This window comes from Amblyomma maculatum, chromosome 4 (genome assembly GCF_055883805.1).
Source record: "Amblyomma maculatum isolate TAMU_Amacu chromosome 4, ASM5588380v1, whole genome shotgun sequence".
Lineage (NCBI taxonomy): Eukaryota > Metazoa > Arthropoda > Arachnida > Ixodida > Ixodidae > Amblyomma > Amblyomma maculatum.
The window spans coordinates 185,196,629-185,220,676 of NC_139347.1; the positions used below are offsets into that span (position 1 = coordinate 185,196,629).

Consider the following 24,048-nt stretch of genomic DNA (forward strand, 5'->3'; position numbering starts at 1 on the left):
ATTCGGTTCCCACCATCGGCACGTTGTTTTTTCTTCTACTTTGTGTTTATTATATTTACCCTAAACAGATAACATTACTAATCGCTGTGATTATCCAAGTAAACATTAAAAAAATGCATAAAGTACTACCCCCAACGCTTTCCTTGGCCTCGCCGACTGTTGGCTTCTTTCCTTCATGTATTATAACGAGCACCCTCATTTCCCCTTAATTGATCGCTTATATATATATATATATATATATATATAGTAGAAGGGCATGTAGTGACTGTGGAATAAGTAATATGTCTAGGCTGTGATCAGATTTTAAGGATGTGTGTACATGCTGTAGGGTTCTTCAATCCTCTAATGCAGGTTCAGTCTCTAAGGCAACCCTCTAAGGATGATAACCATAAGCCATGATTGCGAATTGAATCTAATTGTTTCAAGTAGGATGGTCTTGCAGAGCCGTATGCTGTACTCCCAGAGTCTAATATGTTACGAAGCAGAAAACCAGAGACCCCGGCGTGGTGGCGTAACGGTTGGGGGGCTTGACTGCTGTACCCAAAGATGCGGGATCTGAATTGCGATCGCTGTTCGATGAAGGCCAAAAATAAGGCGCCCGATGTGCTGTGCGACGTCAGTTCACGTTAAAATACCCTAGGGTGGTCAATATTTTCCGGAGCCCTCCACTAAGGTGTCTCTCATACTCTGAATTTCTTTGGTAAACCTCGTAAACCAAATCAACAAGACGATAGATATGTAACAGTATCCCACCCCAGGTATATTCTCGACAGTAGTTTCAGCCCATTGAGTGCCTGGGAAGCGTTTTATTCAGGTTGGTTATATGTGGCAAAAAGTGAGTTTTTCATAATCAAAAGTTGCACCTAAATATTTGTTATAGTTTGACTGAGAGTACGGTTTGGCTTAGGTATAGAATAAAATTGAGCTGAAAGCCTCGTCTCAAAGCCAATCGAACAGCTAGTGTTCTTTGAAGAGAAAACCTGAATCCGTTTTTATCTGCACAGGTAGTTAGGTTATTTTATCCCATTTTATCTGTCACTTACAGCAAGATGTGCTGGAAGTAGTACATGCCATTTTCAAGTCGTCTACATGAACTGAATAAATTATGGATTTTGGGATTACTTTCACTTTAAAGTTCCCTTGCACTACGAAGAGGGTCAAATGAGGATACACTTCAGAGGTACACCGCTATCTTGAATAAAAGTGTTGGAGAAAGGTGCACATAGGCGTAGTCTCAATGAACGGCTACAAATAAAATCGCTTAAAGAATTCAGGATCCTGCGGCACTTATCAAGTTCTACTGAGCCACTGAGGATACCGAACCTCTATGCACTACCATAAGCCCTCTTATGCTCAAAGAAGACTTCGATACGGTGTTGGTTGTGACAAAAACTCCCCGGACTATGTTTCAAGGCGTGCAAGGTGGTCGGTAGTTGAATGCGTCTTTTTATTTACACACTGACGCATATATATTCTGCGGGATTAAAGTATGAAGGTGTTTCTGATGTTTAAATCATTTGAGAATGTTTTTCTACACAATTCTTAAGGGCTATTGGCCTATAACTGACAGGACTAAACGATGGTTTGCCCGATTTATAAAATGGTACTACAATTGCTCCTTTGCACGCATCGAATGCCCTACCGGACATCAATATTTTAATAAAGAATTTCAACCGTGATTCACCGGCAGCTTCAGAAATATGGGCAACTTCATATAAGTGAGCTATTCTTTGCTTTCTTTTTCAGCTTCTTACGATGTTCAGGTAAAAAACAAAACATTGTGAAAACTTTCAAATTGTATATCTGTGTTTTTGCCGCTCCTGCTCTGTAATACTTCTTGCCATAAGGGGTATAAACCAAACAAATAACTAACCACGTTCGGATGCTCGGTACTGTACAAGAGTCGATTCGGTACGACATCTTTGTGCTTACTGAAATATATAGCCTCGTTTTATCAACCCGTTGTACTAAGCAACTAATAATAACTTGCGGCAAACTTTCACATCAAGGTTTATGAAGCATAGCGTATCTGGATATCGCCCACTTGAAGTAGATCAGCTGCTTTAATATCATGCTCGAAATAATTGTCGCGTTACGAATAATGCAGCACGCAAAACGCACTCCTTTCCTGCACTGATTAAACCATTTTTTTCTATGGTCACAGCTCCGAGAAAGAGAAAAATGCTCTAACATTGAGTCGACTGCGATGGGGTGAAAAAAAAAAAAACTATTTTTAGGATTCCGAAGAACGCTGTTTATGCCATACCTGGGACGCATATAGGAAATGTGCCATATTCATCGCGGGATTTTGCGTCTTACAGAGGAAAGAGAAAACATAATGTCGCAGCTAACATGCTTCCCAAATCCTACTTCCCTACAAACTCAAGACGGACCAGGTTCCAGTGCGGTAATTTTACCGAGAACATTTGTATTTCAAGCAGAAACACGAGAACATAGTTAAACATTATTCACCATACCTTTTAAATACCAGCACCAGAGAAGTTTCCTGGTCTATACAACCATATCCTCGTACTTAAATGGCGTCCATTTCAACCTTAGCCAAAGGCACTGGCTAGGTTTCCTTTCACAGTTCTTCCAAATGAGGCTTGATATATAATTTGCAGGATAAATCTTTGTCAGATTATTCGTCGTTACTGAGATATTCTCAGGTATTTCGTAATGTTTGTCTGAATGCTATCAGTTCCAAAAGCCCGGCATGTTCACCTGTTCCATGTGCCGTTTGTTAAGGCGTCGGAAGGCGGAACGTGCTGTATTCTTGCGTTCGTGCTGTCCAACCAAATATGAATGTCTTTTATGCAGTTTGAGAGCACACTCTTCTAAAAGCCGTTGTTCTAGAAAGACTTCTGACATAAAATGCCTACGGAATAAAGAGCGCAAACAGTAGACAATCCACAGAGAAGGCGCAGAGAAGACAAGGACAGGCGCTGTCCTTGTCTTCTCTGTGGATTGTCTACTGTTCGCGCTCTTCAGTTTCGTAGAAAATCATGAACCAACTAGGCCCAACCGAAATTTTATTGATTCGAAGGCTCTAGTGCTATTCACAGTTAAGCCACGACAAGAGCCTGAAAGTCTGCGCCAACCTTTCATTCTTATTCAGTGCCCCCCCCCCCCCCCTTTTTTTTTATACGTTGCTCTGAACTGAAGCTGAAAAAATCCACATAAATTCATTTTGCACCCCTACCGTGTGTACCCTAAAGCTGCTCGACATTGGACGATCTGTAAATAATCACCGATTATTTCAAACGTGAAAATCGGGAGCAAGCATTACATTCCTTGCAAGTTTCGAAAAACGGAAACCACGGTGCAAGGTGGAGCACGTAAGCACCAGTCTGCACTAAGGCACTTTAAGAGTTTGACCAGCATTCGTACACTCGGCTTGCTTAACATCATGAAGATACGAATGGGCTGAGTATGACTCCCAAATAATTAAGACCACCTTCAGTTCTTTAACGTACACTGACACCGTACAGCGCACGAGCATTTTGGTGTTTCGTCATCATCAAAATTTGGCCGCCGCGGCTGGAGTATGTGCTTAAATCGATCAAGGGCTTATTGATGAAAATATCACCTGTGTAAATACAGGACGAGGTGCGCCATCAGGTTGTCGTTCTTGAGCATCTACGCAACGCCGATTGAACAGGTTTGCTCTCTCAGGAACAGTGATTGGCGTTGGGGTTCTGCAGATGAAAATTAAATACAGACAAGCACAAAAATTCACGACGTGATGAGAATTAAGGCTCTTTATATAGTACTGATGATACTCCAATGATTTGCTTTTCTTACATTGAACACTAGCACTCGCCTGTCCGCATGCACACAACTTTTCTTTTCCCTACTGCTTGCCAGATCAAACAATGCTGCAAGTTCACCTAGCCAAGCTCTGACGAAAGTAAATTTCACTTCGGAGTAACAAAAAAAATAAATAAAACCATCAGTATTGAGGACAAGCTACAAAATGCAAGTTCCACAGACAGCATATGGTTTTCCATAAAGCCATCAGCTTCATCAGCAGTCAGCATTGCATATAATCATTCGGTACTTCTAGGCCAATCGTGAGCGTCAGAAACCCGCAAATTCCCAGGGATTGGAGAATTACAACAGCGTTTTCTTGTTTGTAGCTGCGCCTCCTGCCTGAAACAAGACAAACCTGCTTCCTTCCAGAACTCTCGTACCTTCTAGGCCAAGCAGGCACGTTCTTGCGCATTGGTTAAGCGTGGCTTCTACATCTATGTAGAGTGGCCTTTCCCATACGACTACTTGCTAACAAGTATATGTGAGAAATCAGAGGAAAGAAGTAAGGAAACAAGATTTGAATATTGAGTCTGGTTTTTTGGCAACTCTCGCCAATGTGAAATTAAGTGAACATATCCACAAAACTCGACATAGCGAACCATGGCGAGTAAAAACATATAGAACAACATATGCATGGACAACAAATGATCGAACACAGATTACCAAGGTTACCTAATTGGCTTCACAACCAAAACATTCACCTCAATACAGTTAGCGTCAAATCAATAAGCATCATTATCAGTAACTCCTTCAACAATGATAATTAAAGACGATGTGTTACTTTCTTTGCTTTGCTTTGTTTATTAATCGTGTTGTCCGCACACTCTGTAAATTGTCTATGTTTTCAGTTACTTGGCCAGTTTCGCCTCATCCTTTCTGTTTGGCACTGCTGCGAAGTAATGCTATAATACTGTTACTGCTGTTTTATTGTTGCATTTTTATTGTTTTTTTGTCACAGATTTGTTCTGTCACTCTTGCGTGATGCCACTATGGGAGCGTGGGGCTTTGTCAAGGTGTCCTTGAGACACCTTTTATTGCGAAGCAATACTACTTTAGCTACCACCTCAGCCCGAACCATGCCGCGGCATAGCCACGCTTGGCCTCTCGCGTGAACTCGCCGCATGACGTCATACCATCTGTGTAAAAACGGGGCCTCATCACACGCCGTCGTCTTGCGCGGCGTATAGCCACGGCCGCGGCCTGACTCCGGCTCCTCTCACCAGGGGCGCTGCGCGCTATGTGATGTCCTATAGAATGATGGTTTAGTTAACCAATCTAAATCAATAACTAAGATATAGGCAGAAAAATGAGCATGATAGCTACTGCTACCACCCCGTTTCAAAGGAGACGCTCCTATATTCCATCCATCCATCCATCCATCCATCCATCCATCCATCCATCCATCCATCCATCCATCCATCCATCCATCCATCCATCCATCCATCCATCCATCCATCCATCCATCCATCCATCCATCCGTCCGTCCGTCCGTCCGTTCGTTCGTTCGTCCGTCCGTCCGTCCGTCCGTCCGTCCGTCCATCCATCCATCGTCATACCATCTGCTTAAAAACGGGGCCCCATCGAGCTCACGCCGCCGCCTTGCGCGGCGCATAGCCACGGCCGCGGCCTGACTCCCGCTCCTCTCACCAGGGGCGCTGCGCGCTATGTGACGTCATACCATCTGTGTAAAAGCGGGGCCCCATCACACGCCGTCGCCTTGCGCGGCGCATAGCCACGGCCGCGGCCTGACTCCCGCTCCTCTCACCAGGGGCGCTGCGCGCTATGTGACGTCTTACAGAATGATAGTTTAGTTAACCAATCTAAATCAATAATTAAGATATAGGGAAAAAAATGAGCATGATAGCTACTGCTACTACCCCGTTTTAAAGGGGACGCCCCTATATTCTATCCATCCATCCATCGTCATACCATCTGCTTAAAAACGGGGATCCATCTAGCTCACGCCGTCGCCTTGCGCGGCGCATAGCCACGGCCGCAGCCTGACTCCCGCTTTTCTCGTCAAGCCCATGAGATGCCGCCTCCAGTCTATACGCTTCGGCAGGTTGCAAAGAGAAAGCATCAGCGAGCTACGGAGACAGGAGAAGGAGAAGAACGGCTATCCAAGCGACGAGCTCAAGATGCAGCCAGGCGAAAAAAACGCTCAGCGTCTGTGCGTGTTTACCCATGCCAAACATAGCGGAAACATAGCACAGCCAAGAGTATAACCATAGCCATACTAGCATAAGCATAACCAGGGCATCACCTCAAGCGGTACAATAGCAGAACCCACGTATTGCTTCCCAATTACCAGGCTTAACCAAGCTAAGCCACAGCCAATTTTTTCCTCGCGCTTCCAGTGTCATATACACATTGTACGTGATATGATGTGATATGATGCAAATAAACTTCAATTCAATTCAATTAGTAATCAGGAAAGATTAGTAAAGGGAGACGGTTAAGAAATATTAGTAAAGGATTAGCAATCCATAGTCATAAAAAGAGAGTTCGCCAAAGGGAGCCATTAACGCTGTCTTGGAAGCGGAGCCTTAAGTGTCCCTGAAATTAGTTTTCATTTTCCCTAGTTCTCCAGTGAAGAATAATTAGCGAACTTTTAAGTTATTCCCTTCGAAAAAATAGCGATGGAGAACTCGTACATCGTCCACAGAAACTGCGGCCTGAAAGGGATTCATTATTGTGCCATTTATGGAAAGTATAGCTCCATCTTTCAGCCTGACAAGAAAACGCGCGGATATAAATGCTTCCACATTACAGCGATGCTCCTTCGGTGCCAAACAATGCACCTGCGAGAACAAAAATTAGGAGGACGCTTTGGCGCATCTTAAGAGTTTACGCGATAGCGCCTTGAACACCACCTTTTCTTTCCTCAAATTGTTAGTGCTGCAGCACTATTACATGCATTCTCCTCAAACTTCGATGTCTGAAGCCGATCTCAGGTGTCCACAGAAAGTGTGATAGATACTGCACCTTTCCTTTCCTGACAACCGATTAAGTCAGAAACATATCCACCTCCGGTTGGCTTGCCTGATGGCTACGAAATTGTGTTTGGCAAAGTATGTTACAAAGTGTGATTTGTAACCAACGCTATCGCCCAAAAAGAGAATTACTCTACAAGACCGTCTCTGAAGCACATGCAATGTGTGGTCTGGAAGCACAGCCACTCGATTAACATAGCAAAATAACGTTCAATAATTGAGACACAGTAAACACAATCCTGTCACGACGTATTCAAAAATGTGCCGCAACAAACACAAACACAAGAGAAGAGCCACAATACACGCACACGTGCGTTGTGTCTCTTCTCTTGTGTTTGTGTTTGTCGCGCCACATTTTTTAATACTATGCAGCACCAACTAGCCCTTCAAGCCGTTATTTTGAGATACCTGTCAAGACGTCCTGTTGCTGCACGATATTCCGTGATTAACTTAGAAATGCGGCAAAAGTTGTATGTTCAAAGAGTCACATTAAAAAGAACATTTATTTCAACGTTTCGGTCGTAGCACGACCTTTGTCAAGAATATATATATATATATATATATATATATATATATATATATATATATATATATATATATATATATATATATATATATATATGTATATACATACATACATACATACTTGCGAAAAGACGTTCTTGGCTGCGGAGGAAATAAATAGCGAAGATGATCAACACTTCCTTTTTTCTTCGTCGACGTTTCGACCGGGGTAAAAGACCAGACCCAGGTCGAAACTTCGACGAAGAATAAATGAAGTGTTAATCATCTTCGCTATATATATATATATATATATATATATATATATATATATATATATATATATATATATATATATATATATATATATATATATGGAGAGAGATAGAGAGAGAGGTAGCAAAGCTGATTAACACAGGGAAGATCCACAGTCGATAGCAGTCCGAACAACTAGCGTTGATGGCAGCTCAGATCTCACCACCCTCAGCATCGTCTTATGTTGGCAGTCTGTCGAACATCATCCTCTGCACCACGAACAGCGAATACCGCTAACACTATTCCCCTCGGGAGAAGAAGAGTCCCTGTGAGTTATACGTTAGTAAAATAGAACATGAATAATAGGGCTTGAGACGGGACACATGCACAATTTCGGAGTGTAGCGCTGCTGACGAGGACTTGGATTCACAGATTCAACTTCGTATCTGACGTCGGCCACGGAGCGCAAAACACGATAAGGGCCTGTGTAATGGGGCAGAAGTTTTTCTCACAACCCCCCTAGACGGCACGGGAGCCACAGCAAGACGAGAGATCCAGGAGTGTAGGGCACATCACGATGGTGACTGCTGTACCGGCATTTTGGAAGTCTTGGGATGCAGAGAGCCTGGCACGAGCGATCCGGCGGACATCTAAAGGCACCTACCCATCAAAGATCAAGGTCAAGGGCATCCACCAGGCTCCGGCTCCCAAGAACAAAAAGGAACTGCAAGCCTTTTTGGGTATGATCAATTTAGATAATAGCTTTTTTTGAAGGGCAGGACAGAGGTGGCTGAAAAGCTGTATCGTTTGTTGGATAGCAATGCAGCATGGAACTGGGGTGCAGAGCATATGCTTTTTCGTTTGGGTACCCCAACGACATGTTGGAAATAAATGATGATGATGATAATGATGATGATATGGAAGCGTTTGAGAGTCCGAAGAAGTTGTTAACATCTAACTCGTTGCTGGTGTATAAAGACAGATTCCCCGTTAGTGTGGTCATGCGACGCATCACCTGTGGGTGTGGGAGCAGTTTTGGCTCATCGCGACAACAAAAGAAATGAGCAGCCTGTGGTTTATGCGTCAAGAACACTAAGGCGGAGCGAAATTATGCTCAAATTGACCATGAGGCTCTTGCCGTGGGTTTTGGAGTTCGACATTTCCACCAATACCTTTATGGGCGGAATTTTATATTTCTCATGGATCACAAGCCCCTGCTAGGAATTTTTCAGTGGCAAAAATAAATTCCGGAGGTCATTTCTCCCGCATATTACGGTGGACGCGAATGCTGTCAGCCTACGACTGCGTGCTTTAGTACATGAAAAGCAAGGATCACGGGAACGCAGACTGCCTATGCAGGTTACCGGACCCTAGTGAAAAATCCCGTATCGCGCCAAAGGGTTTGATTCGGTCCTGCATTATCCCGCATAAATTTCAGTTTTTTCATTTTTCATTTCATTTTATTACCTTAAAGGCCCCTAAAAAGGGGTGTTACATAAGGGGTGGCAAGAACAAAAATACATAATCACAATAACAGGAACGTTTTGACACTATCGATGAACTGTGGTGTGCAAGTGATGAGAGCAATGTTATCCGAATGGCCGTTCCAGTCTGCAGCTGTTCGAGGAAAAAAGGAATATGAAAACGTGACGGTACGTGAACGTGGACGGGCAACATGTAGCTGATGGCTGGTGCGATGAGATATGCGTGTGGGGGGAAGAATATAAGGTGCGATGCGCATAGGACTGTGGAAAAGTTTGTGAAATAAAGATAGGCTGGCAATGCGACGACGGAGCGATAAGGGGGATAATCCGAATGCTGTTTTTAAGGAGGAAACGCTGATTTCGTAAGAATACGATGAATGAATAAATCGAGCGGCGCGATTTTGAAACAGATTCGAGGGCACTAATGAGGTAAGCTTGATGAAGATTCCAAACGGGCGATGCAAATTCTAGTTTGGACCTGACGAATGATTTGTAGGCTAATAACTTTACGTGTTCGGGTTTGACCAGTCTTGTATGAAGCTTAAACGGGTTTATACCGGATAGGTCATGTCCCGTATGAGTCTCAATCCGCACGGTCCAGCCCGGTATAGAGTTAATACAGGGCAGACCATTTCCTATATGCATCTCATACAGGACATCCCAACCGGTATGGATATGAAACAGGGCGGACCAGTCCTGCATTGAGCTCATATACAGGGAAAGTCATGTCCGATTTAACTGAAACCGGACAAACCCGTCATGAATGAAGCTGATACGGGACAGAGTATTTCTGCTTCTCAACACAATTCGGGTGCATCGTGAAGCTCAACCAGGATGACCACTTCGAAACATGCCTTCGCGGTAAATAAGCATGAAACTATACATATTATACATTACAACTTTGCTGTATATATGGAGTACGCGTTGTTTCGCAAATACCTGGAAGATATGAAGCCGTGGATGTGTGCGATAGCAAGATCATACACGTATCGCGTTTTGCTTTTGCGCGTGCAACAGTCGCAGCTTGTACGATCTTGCGGTGCATCTTCATATCTGCGACTGAATATCTGCCACATTCAACGCTAAAGTAAGCAAGAACGTAGCGTTTCGTTAGCAAGGATAAAATACGCGCTCGAGAATAAATGAAACACATCGCTGACAATAGAAATATGTGCAGGTCAGCCGGACATCGGGAGTCGCTTCCTCGAGTGTTTACGTATGCAAAACACTTGGTCAGAAGTAACTTCATTGACGTCGCGGCTCCGCTGACAGCAGGTGAAGCTAAAACAAGCAGTATTACAAGTGTTGGTGTACCGCATATATCTGTATGTAGCAAAAATTGCATGCGTTCGAAGACGATGACAAAACACACCAGCACTAGTAAACTGTGACATCCTGAGGTTTGTCTGTAAGAAAGCGATACATTGTAAAGATGCGGGACACGGATATAATCCTTCGTGATAGCCAGGAAAAAGATTCAATGTGTGTAAAGGGCGACCGTTCAATTACAGCCACAAATTCTACACTCTACAAAAACACAAAGTACGAAAGAGCAATGTCGACTACATAAGCAAAAATATAACCATTGCCACCGTGTTTCGCCGTGGTGTGGAGTACATCAGCTTAAAGACACTTACGAAGATAGTGACTATAAACCAGACTGGCTGCCATTGTTGATGTGTTGTCTTTCCTTGCCACCATTTTAGTGAAGTTGTGCTAAGTCGTATTCTAGTTGTGTGGTGTTTTGTTGTATGTTCCAATTACACTTTTCGCCTACAGGCTGATTACTCTGTAAATAATATATATAACTGTATGCTGAACTTAAAAGCATGTAATAAATACCATGCTGAAAAAAATAAAATTCGCCGTGGTGTGGTGGTTAAAGTGTGTGCTTGCTGGCCGAAAAGACCGAAGTTCGAATCACAAGATGTGAAGTTTTTTTCTTTTTCTTTTTCAAATGTAGTCGTGTTATTTTATAGCTCTGCATGCTTTTTCCAGCCTGACGTCCAGTTTTTTTTATGAAATAAGAGCCACGGACCATACAGGAATTTCCGGAATGAGAGCTCCGCGCGGTTTCATTTCGGTTCAGCCCGTATCAATTAACCAGAAACCGGACGAACGCATCATTTCTCGAACTGATACCGGGCAGAGTATTTCCGCTTCTGAACAGAAGCCGGGCCGATCGATGAAGCTCAGCCAGAATGACCATGCCGGACACTCCAGCGCACTAAATAAGCGTGATACCAAACATATTATACAACTATTCTGTATATAAAGAAAACGCTTCGTTTCACAAATACCTAGAAAATACGAAGCCGTCGAAGTGTGAGCTAGCAAGCATACACGCGCGTGGCGTCGCTTTTGCGCGTACAACAGTCACTGCAGCTCGTACGATCTTACGGTGCGTCTTCATATCTGCGACTCAAGATCTGCCGCCTTCAACGCGAAAGTAGAAGCACGAACGTATCGTTTCGCTAGCGATGACAAAAAACTGCTCGAGAAAAAATAAACAAACATCGCTGACCATCGAAAGATGCGCAGATAGGCGTACACCGGGCGACGCATTCTCGAATGTTTACATACTGAGACCGCTCAGTCGGAAGTGTATTCAGTGACGTCGCTCGTGAAGCTAAAACGCCCGTATTACAAGTATTAGTGCACCGGATATCTCTGTATGTAGGAAAACTTACAAGCATTTGTAAACAATAAAAAAAAACATCAGCACTAGTAAATTATGATATCTTGAGGTTTGCCTGCAATAAAGCGGTGCATTATAAAGATACCGGACATTTGTGAACACTCGTGATAGCTTGGAACAAGATTCAGCGTGTTTAAAGGGCGATTGGTGAATTACCTGCAAAAATTCTACAGCCAAGGAAAACATACAAAGTACGAAAGAGCAAAAGTAGCTACATATACTGAATAATAACCAGTCTAACCGTATTTGCGCACCCCAGCAACAAGTGGGGGAGTTGCTTCGAATGGCAAACTTCTGTCCATTATCTGGAGCCGAACTAAATTTAGAAAAATCGCAAGGTGCCTGGTTGGGAGACTAGAGGGAAGCCCCGCTAACTCTTTGGGGTAGAATGGACCGAACAAATTGACAAATACCTAGGCGTTAATCTAGACATTGGCAAAGCGATCATGAACAGGTGGAAACCCAATCTAGCTGCCGCTGAAAGGAAGCTAGACCCATGGCGGCCGAGACACATAGCCATGTTCACGAGAGCCTATGTATGCAACGCGGTGGGTTACCCGGCGGTACTATACTCAGCCAGAGTGACCACAATCGACAGGGGCTCCGTGGGCAGGCTACACAGATCATGGGCAGTCTTCATTTGGCGCTCTCCGGCAGAGCCCATGCGCCGAAGCAATCTCTTCTGGAGCATGGAGTGAAGCGGACTGGGCTTAGGTGGTGGTGTTGGTAATGATTATTTATTGTATGTACAAAAGGAAAGAAAAGATGTTTGCCAGCCCCGGTATCTGCTATCTGATATCTGAAGCACCTGAACTGGGGCGATGGAAATAAAGGGATAGCGAGGGGAAGGTAGAGGAAATCAAAGAGGTGAGTAATAGGGAGAAAGAAAAGGGCAGGTAGAAATAAAAGAAGTATATATACTATGGTACAGTATACAGTAGTTTGCTTGAGGCCCACCCGCAAATATCTCAGGTCACTGAGCACTTGGCACATCGGGCGGGCCTCCGTAGTAGCTCTGCGTCCAGGCAACTGTTCACAACGCACGCACTGGCACACTGTACAAAACACTGACGGCTGTCGTGGCTGATCGGCCGTTATTGTGGGAAATGGCACACGCGGAGCGTTCAGTCCCAGCGCGCACTATCTGGCGAGGTGAAATAGGCGGAGCATCAAGCCCGCCTGTTCGATGTACTCACACAGGCTCACGTGTGCTCGCTCGCGGACGCGCGCACTGCCCGGCGGCCACAAGAGCACAGCTACGCTGTCCGGGATTACCCCCTGCGCTCTGTAAGCCGCCAGCACCTCACGTCGCGGTTCGGCTGGCGCGGTGCAGTGCAGTAGAAAATGTTCGAGAGTTTCTACCGCTCCACAGCCGTCACACACGTCACTGGTGGCAAGACCGTGGCGCATCCGTCGTTCCCCAGGCCACACACGGAGGATCACTGCGCGAATTGCTGCAGAGTCAGCGAGCGGCCGCTGACACTGTGAATGCGCTCACCTCTTGCGATGCGTGGGTCGGGGTGCTGCGTCAATGTAGAACTTGTAGTCTAAAGGCTCATTTTCTTTCAAAATCAAAAGGATAATTTTCTTCGCGCGGCCACTCAGTATCTAGGCTCGGAGCACTTGGCCCCTTGGTTGGCCACAACTAAGCCAGTACGTCACGGCATGAGAGCCACAGCTTTCTACAAGGAGGTAGCGCAGACCCTGGTGCTGCTGCAAGGGCTTTTTTCCTGGGAGTACCTGCTCGCAGTAAAACCGAGAAAGCTTTACTGGGACTTGCTGGCACAATTTCTACAACCTGCAGTGTATCGGCAACCACCCATAGGGGTGGGCAAGACTGATGTCCTCAAGCGAGTCAGGAGGCTGCCCGTTCCAACAGGCTCCAAGAATTATTTCTTCCGTTTCCACACAGGAGGTTTGCCCGTGAAAGCCCGTCAGGAAGAGCGGGGTTTCTTCCTACCATAGGGCGCAAACTGTCTCCTGTGTGGCCGGCGGGAGACCGCTCAACATGTCTTTATGGAATGCAACACGGCGAACATCTTCTAGGATGAAGTACGGGGATTTTTCGCCAAGGATTTGGACGTCACATGGCCAGGGCTCTTGTGTCTCGATGAGCCTTGTGATTGTCCAGAGCTTCGAGACATCGTGGTAGTGCTTGCGTTGCATGCCCTCTGGCGTGCGCGCGTGGATGTGGTGGAGTGTGTGCGTTGGCCGAAACCAGCGTGGCGGCACCTGGTGGACAAAACAGAGTGGACAGTGAGCGTACTAGAGTCCTCTGGCTTCTACGTAAGCCTGCAGGAGGAACTACAGCGGGGCTGTCGCATTGTGATGGTCTTCAAGACACGCCAGTACGAACGGTTTGGGTGCCGCTGATGCTGCAGGCAGCGTTGCCGAAGTGGTATTTTTTCCCTCTGGTTTTCCCCTTTGTCTTTTAGTGACGCATTTCAGGCTTATATGTTAAACTTTTCCTGACCCTTTCTTACCAGACCCCTCGATATCATTCTCTATAATGCATTATTCTCCCCTCATGTTCTTTTATCGCCGACGTTAACGCGAGAAGCAATCAATGCTTTCGGCTATTGGCTGAGTTGCAGCCTTGTACATATATATGTAAATAAAGTTTTTTTTTTTATTAATGAAAAAAAAAAGCGCGCGTGGAGTAGCGGTCTTGTGTTGAAGACCGCTATTCCACGGCGTATTTTTTTTTTCAGTAATAAAAACCAGATGAAGTGCCTGAGTGGCTTCCGAGAATGGAAGTGTTGCTGAAAATGACTGATATTTAATGAATCACGCAGCCCAAATCGCGTGGTTTTAACCCATGTCGTGTATTTGTCGCATAATATTCGCTTTCTGTGTGTGTATATGTGTAATGTTCTATATGTATAAACTATGATAATAAAAGAAAAAAGAAATCCGTGGAGTATGAGCAGCCGATTTTCGTGAAAGAAATTGAGGATGCAATAAATGCCCTGCCAGCAGGTAAAGCCCCTGGCCCTGACGGACTGGGTGCAGCTTTCTACAAAGTGTTCAAACCGGCAATAGCCCAGGCTCTGCTGAAGGTTGTTGACGAAAGCTATGAGAAAAAACGTGTTCCGCTGTTTTTCACAACATCCCACATAGTGCTAATTCCTAAAACAGATGACCCTGATAAGCGCCTGTTGATGGGGTCTTATCGCCCGATAAGCCTCACCAACGTCGACTACAAAATTTTCATGAAGGGGCTAGCGAAAAGATTGCAGGGTGTTATAACAACGCTCGTAGGCACGCACCAGACATGCGGCATAAAAGGGCGAAGTATCGCTACTAACATACACGTGGCACGATCCATACTAGAATGCTGTGACTCATTTGATGACCGAGTGGCGATGATACAACTAGACCTGGCAAAAACCTTTGACCGCGTTTCTCACGATGTTCTGTTTGCCGTATTAGATCATGCAAATGTCGGCCGAATAATATTAAAGGGCGTTAGAATGTCATACAAAATCTGTACCACACGGATTGTTGTAAATTGAGAACTCACTGAAAGCCTCCAAGTGCGATCTTCTGTGAGGCAGGGTTGTCCACTGTCACCATTGTTATTCGCAGCCTACCTTGAACCGCTTCGCTTGGCCATCCGGAATAATGAATGCATAACGGGATTCACGCTACAATCAGTGCATGTGAAAATCCTGGCTTATGCCGACGACATCGCTGTCTTTTGTGCAAATAGAGAAAGTATTTGTGAGGTGACGAATGTAGTACAGAAATTTTGCAGCTGCACAGGTGCCCAGATAAACTGGGAAAAAAGCTGCGGTTTCTGGCATGGTAGCTGGGAGGTCACACCCGAACACTATTCTCGGATGCGCTGGTCAACCACTCCACCATTGTATCTAGGAGAGCCCCATGACTGGCATGGCAAAGCATCGAGGGCCAAGGAAAAAAGTGATGCATGGCAAGGAAGGCAGTTATCCATGTTCTCGCGTGCCACTATATGTAATCTGTTCCTTACTGCTAAAGTGTGGTACGTGGTGAATGTGCTCAAAGCTTCGAGGACAAACATACAAAAACTTCCTCATGTTTTTGCCGTTTTCATTTGGGCGTCGACCTGGGAAAGGATGAGCGGAACAAATTTGTTTCTTTCCGTACAAAAAGGAGGGCTTGGTCTGGCGCATTTATTTTTGCGAAAAGTTGTCTCGCGTTTCATGTACCTTCGTGACCACAATGATGTCTTCCTAAGAACAGTAATCCAAGTTCGGCTTGGTCGACTCCTTCCTAATTTTCTTGTCAGTTCGTGTCTCAATGTAGGTGGTACAGTAAGAGGGTACTTGCGAGAAGTGGTGCTCGCGTACAGATTGCTGCATGTGCGCTTTTCCATGGAGTATTTGGGCAATGTTAAGCGGAAAAAATTGTATGCGGACCTAATGGACACAATGCTTCCTGTACCGATACACCGTTTGTCGCACTGTCCAGGCCCAGGAGATGATGTACTCAAGAGAGTTAAGAAGATGCCAATATCAGCCCCAGTTCGTCCCTTGGTCAACAAACTGTTTCTTGTGTAACAGACCAGAGACGATAGAACACGTGTTTTTGGACTGTTGGGATGCCATCTTTTTCTGGGATGTGCTTCAGAGAACTTTAAAAAAAGAGCTACCTCTAGATGCATATGGCATACGATTTTTACCTTTTCCTAATACAGAGGAGTTTCCCTTTGATACAATAATGCTCCTGGGCCTCCTCAGCTTATGGAAAACCAGAATGCAGTTTAACAATGAAGATATACAAGTCAATCCTGTACGAGAACATTTCATACACAGTGTTGTGCGGTTCAGGGAAGTGCATATGACACTCCCCGAGCAGCTACAATGGATTCATGTGCTTGACAGTTTGGTAAAACTGAAAACGTTTTAACCCGCCGTGTCACGTGAAAGTGTGCTGGCACGTTTTATTGTTCATCGTCTTGTTTTGAATGTCCAAGTCGGCAATAAAGAAACAAAAAGCCGTGGAGTAGCGGTTAAGGTGCCCGTCTCAAGGCCATAAAGACCGAAGTTTGATTCTAGTCTTGGCAATGAAAGTTTTTTTTTATTTATTCATTTTTTAAATGTAGTCATAATATTTTATATTGTTGCATGCTTTTTCGAGCCTGACAACGCGTTTATTTCTGGAAAGAGACGTCCATCAACCATATAGGCCCTTCCGATATCAAAGCTCCGCGCAGTTTCATTGCGGACTTTCCAGTGCAGTACAGGAATTTCCTGAAATAGCCCAAAATCCTAATTCCATATCCTATACAGTAAACCTGCATACGATATTGTCACGTAGTGGTGACAAGGCCGTTGACACCAAAAGAAGACACAGGCTTGATGCTACTGAAATTAACTCTTTATTGGGCTGACTTGCGCCCGCAAAAGAACTAAGCAACTCGGCGTCGGCGATAGCAACAAACGTGCTGGTCGATCGTCGAACAAAGAATGTCCGTCACACTCGTCAACACTCAATTTAAAGGCTGCTCAGAACAATCTAGATAACGTCGCAAACAGCTACTAGTACAGGCTGGAACATTGTAGAAAGGCACAGGAGTACCCGGAATCTTCGGGATAGATATCGGTGCGTCTTGCGCTACAACGAAAACTGATAAAGGTGCGACTCGCGACATCGAGCATTAACAAACAAAGAATACGGAACTGCTACGCGATCCAGAATCAAAGTGATAAGGCCGTATGCCGGCGGCTGTTAAAAACAGCAAATACTGTTTTGAAGGTTTCACGGCAATATACGATTTCCTGTATGAAGTTTATATAGGATTTTTCAGTAGAGGAGCCGCTAACCCAGCAAGAGACAGAGGGGCTAGTCAGCATACACCTGCTGGAAGCTGTCGAGTATCCTCCTGTGAGCTGAATGGAAGTGGCACCATTCACTCAGCATGATCCTCAGCTGTCACAGTTGAAGCAATGGATCCTTGAGAGCTGGCCGCGAAATCAAGTAGCCATTAAGTATTCGGTGTATTGGATAAGACAAAAGGAGTTGTCCTTATGCAAGGATTGTTTAATAATGGGGAAGCCGGTTAGTAATTCTTGAGGCATTGCAGGCGAAGGTTCTATGTCTTATGCACGCTAACCATCCGGGAATAACGGCCATGAAGGCAATCGCTAGGTCGTACGTGTGGTGGTCGGAGATGGAAGAAAAGATTGTCGAGTGTGTCAGGCACTGCACATCATGCCAGGAAAACAGGCAGAGTGAACCAAAGGCACCAACGCATTTCTGTACGAAACCTGAACGGCCGTGGGGTAGAACCCACGTAGATTTTGCAGGCCCGATCCAGCGCGTTTTTCTTGGTGGTGTTAGAAGCCCTGTAGAACTAGGTGGAAATCGAAGTGATGCCATCTCTGCAGTTCTGTGCTGTGAACAAGAAGTTGCGAAAAATGTTTGCAGCACCTGGTCTACCCGCCTTGGTCATGTCGGATAATGGCACATCTTTTACAAGTAGAGAAATGCAGTATTTCCTGAGCCTAAATGCTATACGCTACATGTATACATCTCCGTACCATTCGGCAAGCAACAGAACGGCGAAGCGTATGGTCCGTGAACTAAAGTGTGCATTGCGGAAACAAAACAGGGCACCGTGTTATGCAAGGTTTCTCAGTTTCTGTTCAAACAGCACTCTACGCCGCACTGCGAGACCGGTAAATCGCGAGCCAGTCATGCTGGGCCGAAAATTCAAGACCGCCTTATCAAGCCTTACCCGGACTAGAGAGGCTCAAGATGCTTACTGCAGCCGCCACCACGAGGTTTCCAATCGGGTGACTGTAAGTGCGAAACTTCTGGCCAGGGCCTGAGCGGTGGCCGGCTCGCGTTGTGCGACGGATAGGGCACGTCATGTACGAGCTGCGGACTGCAGACGAACCAGTGCACTGACGTCACAGGAACCACGTTCACAGAGCGAGGCGTTCTGAGTCCCGGGTCACAGACCAAGAGATCTAACCTCGGTCGCTCTGCCGGATATGTAGAGCCCCATCCAGGGACCTCGTCTGCCAGAGACGTCGCAGCCGCTATGGCGTTCCACTCGCCAACGTTATACAGTGCGACGGTACGGTATCGAACTACGAGGGAAGCGATGTGATAGACTGTGCAATCACGCACTGTGTCATATCGGTTGGTTTGAAGACAGCATGCGCCTGGTTTTGTGCCGGTGTTTGTTGGAGGGAAGTTGGTGAGGGGAGGCTGTTCCTGGCCCTGCGGAGCTGGGACGGTGGGTCGGCGCCGCTTGCTGCGGGGGCTAGCCAGCCGCCGAACGTTTATCTGTTGTAGGCCGTCATTGCACCCGCCACCACTTGGGGGGTGGACGACGGCTGTTGCGGTGCGCGTCTTACTCTCTGTCTTCTTTTTCTTCCTTCCCTACTTTTTCTCTTCTGTTTGCACGAGGCAGCGGAGGTTGCTCAGCTACAGAGTCAGTAGCAAGCTCGTGCATTTTAACACGGTAGCCTTAAGGGCCGCGCGTCGCATAAAAGTCGATGTAGTCGTCGGCGGCCGTCGTCCCGCGTCGTCCGGCATTGGCAATGAGCGAAAAATTCCAGAAGCATTAGTAAATAAAAACGAGTTGGAAAAATCGCCGACCTGAGGAATCGAACGTGGGCATCCGGGGTGCGAGACGAGCACGCTAACCACTCTGCCACGGCAGCTTCTTTTTTCCCCTTTTTTTCTGTACTGTTAAATGAACATGACAAAATATACAGTACAAAATATTTACAAGGTTGGCAGGCCGCTTGCCGGCCGCAAAAAATCCAGTCGTTTCATTTTGGAAAGATTTCTAAACATAACCTCAATTTGAGCATCACATTCTATATCGTTCAAAACATCATGTATTTTCACAATGAACTCGGCAAAATATTCATACACGGATCTGGCACGAGTGTCACCGTGCCGGTAATCAATAGCACTGAGCCACACAGAACGCAGGCCCAGCAGGAATATGGCGTCGTATGATATTGTATCGTCTTGAACTGGCAGAAGCCTGATACCATGCGGTGTAAGAGGAAGATTCTTCTGAATGGTACGCTGCAACACGTCCCGAAAGAAGATAGAGTTGTTACACTCAAGGAATATATGTTCGATTGTTTCTGGTTTGTTACACAAAAACAGTTTCTCCCCCATGGTACATATATGCCTTCTTTGTATAACCGAGGTGTAAGTGGTAGGGTTCCAGTGGGTAAATGGAAAAAGAAGGTCTTGGTTGCGGACATGACGCACATCTTTCTCACTCTCTTCAACACATCTTGACCAGCAGTAGCTATGAAAATTTGTCGGTACAAGGAAACTGGAAACATCATGTCAATCAGATTTTTCGTAAGTTGCTTTCTTTTTACTGTGTGCAAGTACTCTCTGGTAAAACGCATGGCAAGAAAGCGATAAGGCGCCACCACCTCTCGGAGATAGCGCGACACACCATAACGACCCCCTTCGCTTGATGAAACTATTAAATCCGGTAAGGCGTTGGACAGCATGTACTGAGCATAAGTATCGAGGAAGGGATGTCGCATTCTGCGCAGAAACATGAAGCGTAGAACAATTTGCCTTACAAATAAATGACAAAGGCCAAGGCCCCCGTCACCTACTCTTCGAAAGAGGCACGTTCGGGACATTCTCTCCCAATCGGACCCCCAGATGAATGTTGCAAAAATGCGATGGAATTTCTGGAAATTCCCCCGCGAAGAATACAAGCATTGCAAAATATACATTATTTTTGCAACAAGAAAAACATTGCACACTGCCACCCGCGCGAATACGGACAAGCTACGGCCACCTTATCGAGTCGTCAGCTCTTTCATCTCAACTGCCTTTCTGCTCCAGGTCGAGTCACTTTTCCGGTAGCATTCAAACGGCAGCCCGAGGTAGGTGCTCGGTGTAGTAGACCATTGATTTTGGATTGGAAAACATTTATTGTCAGCAATGAGCGATTTGTGGGCGCTAGAGCAACGGACTTGAGTAGACCATTGAACTTTCTCAAAGACAGCTGGTGTTTTGTTCCATGAACCATGCCACAATCCAACATACTTTGTTAAATTCAGCGTGCTGCCGCTTTTGGCACAGTACTAGATGGTTTTAAATTGACAAATGCGTGTCTATTGATACCGGTGTTGTCTCAGAAATGTCCCTTAGAGAGGTGTATTGTGGCGTATAAAAATAATTATGAGCATGTAAATTACAGAATTACAGAACACGCAGTTAAGAGAGTGGCAAAAAACTTTTCCGCTGTACTTCCTCTTCGCTTGGCGTGCACGTAGCGCCATAATGCGTGTGGCGCACGGAATAAGATAGACAGGGCATGGCCACCGAAGTCTTCATCGCGCCGGCTCGGATCGGCAACGATGTTGACGACGAACTACGACTGCAACTTGAGGCCCGCGCGTTACGGCAAGGTGGCTGGCAGCGCTTCTACGTCCCAGAATCACGTTTCATAACAAGTAATTACCAAACAGTCATGTTTTGGACAAGTTAACGAGTGTTGTATTATGCGAACTACGTCTTTGTGTCACTCAAAAGTGCGACAAGCAAATGAGTAGACGGTGCGAACGGGGCGTGATAACGCTATCGCGTTCCATTCTTGAAGGCGAAGCTTAAGCGTCCTCCAATTTTTTCTTTTCCTTCTTCCTATAGCCACAGCGACAACAACAACTCTTCTGTCTGCACGAGGCAGGGGAGGTGGCTCAGCTACAGAGCCAGTAGCAGGCCCGTGCATTTTCTTTTCCTTCTTCCTACAGCCACAACAACAACTGGCCCCGCCTGGGTGGTGCAGTGGTAAGACGCCCGACTGCTGTGCCGAAGTACCCGGGCTCGAACCCGACCTCGGCGGCTGCGTTTCAATAGAGGCGAAACGAAGAGGCGTCCATGTACTGTGTGATATCAGCGCACGTTAAAGATCCCCAAGTGGTCGAAAGTATTCCGAAGCCCTCCACTATGGCTCCTGTTTCTCTCTTTCATTTTCCCTCCCACCTTCCTCCCTTCCCTTACGGCACGGTTGAGGTGCCCGACTACTGTGCCGGAGTGCCCGGGTTCGAACCCGACCTCGGCGGCTGCGTTTCGATGGAGGCGAAACGAAGAGGCGTCGTGTGCTGTGCGATGTCAGCGCACGTTAAAGATCCCCAGGTGGTCGAAATTACTCCGTAGCCCTCCACTACGGCTCCTCTTTCTCTCTTTCCACTTTCACTCCCATCTTCCTCCCTTCCCTTACGGCGCGGTTGCGGTGTCCACAGAAAAACAAGTGAGACAGTTACCTCGCCTTTCCCTTCCTGTAAATAAATCAGTTCAAAGAAAACAAGTGAAACAGTTATCGCGTCTTTTCCTTCCTATAAATCAATCAACAACAACAAATTTGTTGGTTATCACCATATGGCGTTTGCCATGACTCAGCGGCATTCTTCCAATAAAACGCTTGTTGATTCCGTGCAGCTCGACTCGGCGTCCATTCATAACACTAAGTAACATTAGTTAAAATCAGATCAAATAATAATATTATTATTATCATTAAAGAGGCGCGATGCTCTGCCACACACAGCATCAGTGCCTCAATGCGTATATATATATATATATATATATATATATATATATATATATATATATATATATATATATATATAAACTTGAAGTGGGTGACACACGGTGGAAAAAACACTTTAATCCGACGTTTCGGCCGGGGTCCGGCCTTTGTCAAGGAATGTAGAAAGAAGCTGTCGGTTCCCATTTCCTATATACATGCACAATCGAAGAACACGTGACCAGCCACTGTTAACAAATAAACACCAAAATATCAAAAACAAGATTTCACACGCGTGATGTAATGGCGGTGCAAGGTATATAGACCGAATGACACGTGTTGCGCTTAGGTCATGCATCTTAATATTTTGCAGGAAGAAAAGAAGATATATCACTAAAGAGATTGTTGTCACTATCATGGCACAAAACAAAATATCGCGAGGTTATAATGGGCGGAGTACATGTCACATTTAATCCTGCAATATTCAGGAGGGGGAGGGGGGGGGGATTGATCTACTGAAATATCATTCTCATTGGTAGGCGACAGTAGCAGATAACACGTCAGTAGAATTTAACAGTGAAATATAACTGTGATTTAGCGCGGTACATACACACACACAAAGTAAACAGTCACTCAAATCGCGGCATGGTGACAAAACTCCATTTTCTGCTCAATGCTATGGGGACAAAAAGAAGCAGTTAAAGTGAACTGTTGGTAACAGTGTTGATAACAAAAGGAATCGTGGGCAAAGTTATTGGATAAGTTGTAATGATCAGTGCATGTTACGGCGGGAAGCAATATGATCGTCCTTGTCATTACTCTCTCGTTGTTGTTCTCCGTCGCAGCGCTCGTAATTTGCAATGATGGAGCCAATGTCGACTAAACATAATATCTTTTAAGAAGCTGCCAAAGGTGCTACCATTTAGTTAAAATGCTACGACGAGAGACAAGTTAGCTTGCCAATGTTTTCATTCAGACCACAAGAAACCCTTTTAAACTTATGTATCAAAAATGATTTGCGAACTTCGCGTTCATGGTGGGTTCTGAAACCTGATTCCAGTAAAGTTACTTGCATTTTTTCAAAGGGGTGCTTGGTAATGTTTACATGCTTAGAGATAGGAAGGTTAGGCAGTGTATTACAATGAGCTTTATGATTATTAAATCGGTCTCTGAAGGGTGTTTCGGCTTGGCCAATGTACTGAATTTTGCAGATAGAACATTCAAGCATGTAAATCACGTTGTCCGTATCACATGAGAAGTTGCCTCGAATTTTTACATTAAAGTTCGATGCAGTGCTGAAAGCTTTCACTGATGTAGTCATTTGTGCACAAACTTTGCAGCGTGACGTATTGCAAGGATGGCAGCAGATTGGTGCAGTGGGGCTAGTTTTAGACGAAGTTAAAATATCACTGAGGTTCTTGTTACGGCGATAGACAACACGGGGGGCTTGCTGATAAATTTCTTTTAGGCGATCACTTTGCATGAGAATACTATGATGTATTTTTTAATATGGCTGCAACGTTGGGGACCGAAGCTGAATGCGTTAGCACGAGATTTATTCGTGATTGGCCGGATGGTTCCTTTTCCGCTTTGAGGAGAGCTTTGCGATCAAGAAGGCTTGCTCGTTCCACTGCATCATTTATTAGGCGCTTTGGATATTTGCGTTCCATTAGGGTGTTACGAAGGTTGGCACAGTGAAATTCAAAGTCGCGATCGTCTGAACATATCCGTTTAAAGCGGACGACTTGTCCATATGGGATGCTAGTCTTCCAGTATTTAAGATGGCTGCTGTCG

The 24,048-nt window shown here is 45.4% G+C and overlaps 1 pseudogene across 1 annotated transcript in view; it reads right to left on the bottom strand.

Moving 5' to 3' along the window:
* LOC146193820 (prestin-like) overlaps positions 1–24,048 on the bottom strand; it is a 170,623-nt pseudogene that overhangs the window by 117,021 nt on the left and 29,554 nt on the right. The window contains exon 2 of the transcript XR_014706868.1: positions 3,590–3,698. The product of XR_014706868.1 is annotated as a prestin-like (transcript). The remainder of the gene's footprint in view (positions 1–3,589; positions 3,699–24,048) is intronic.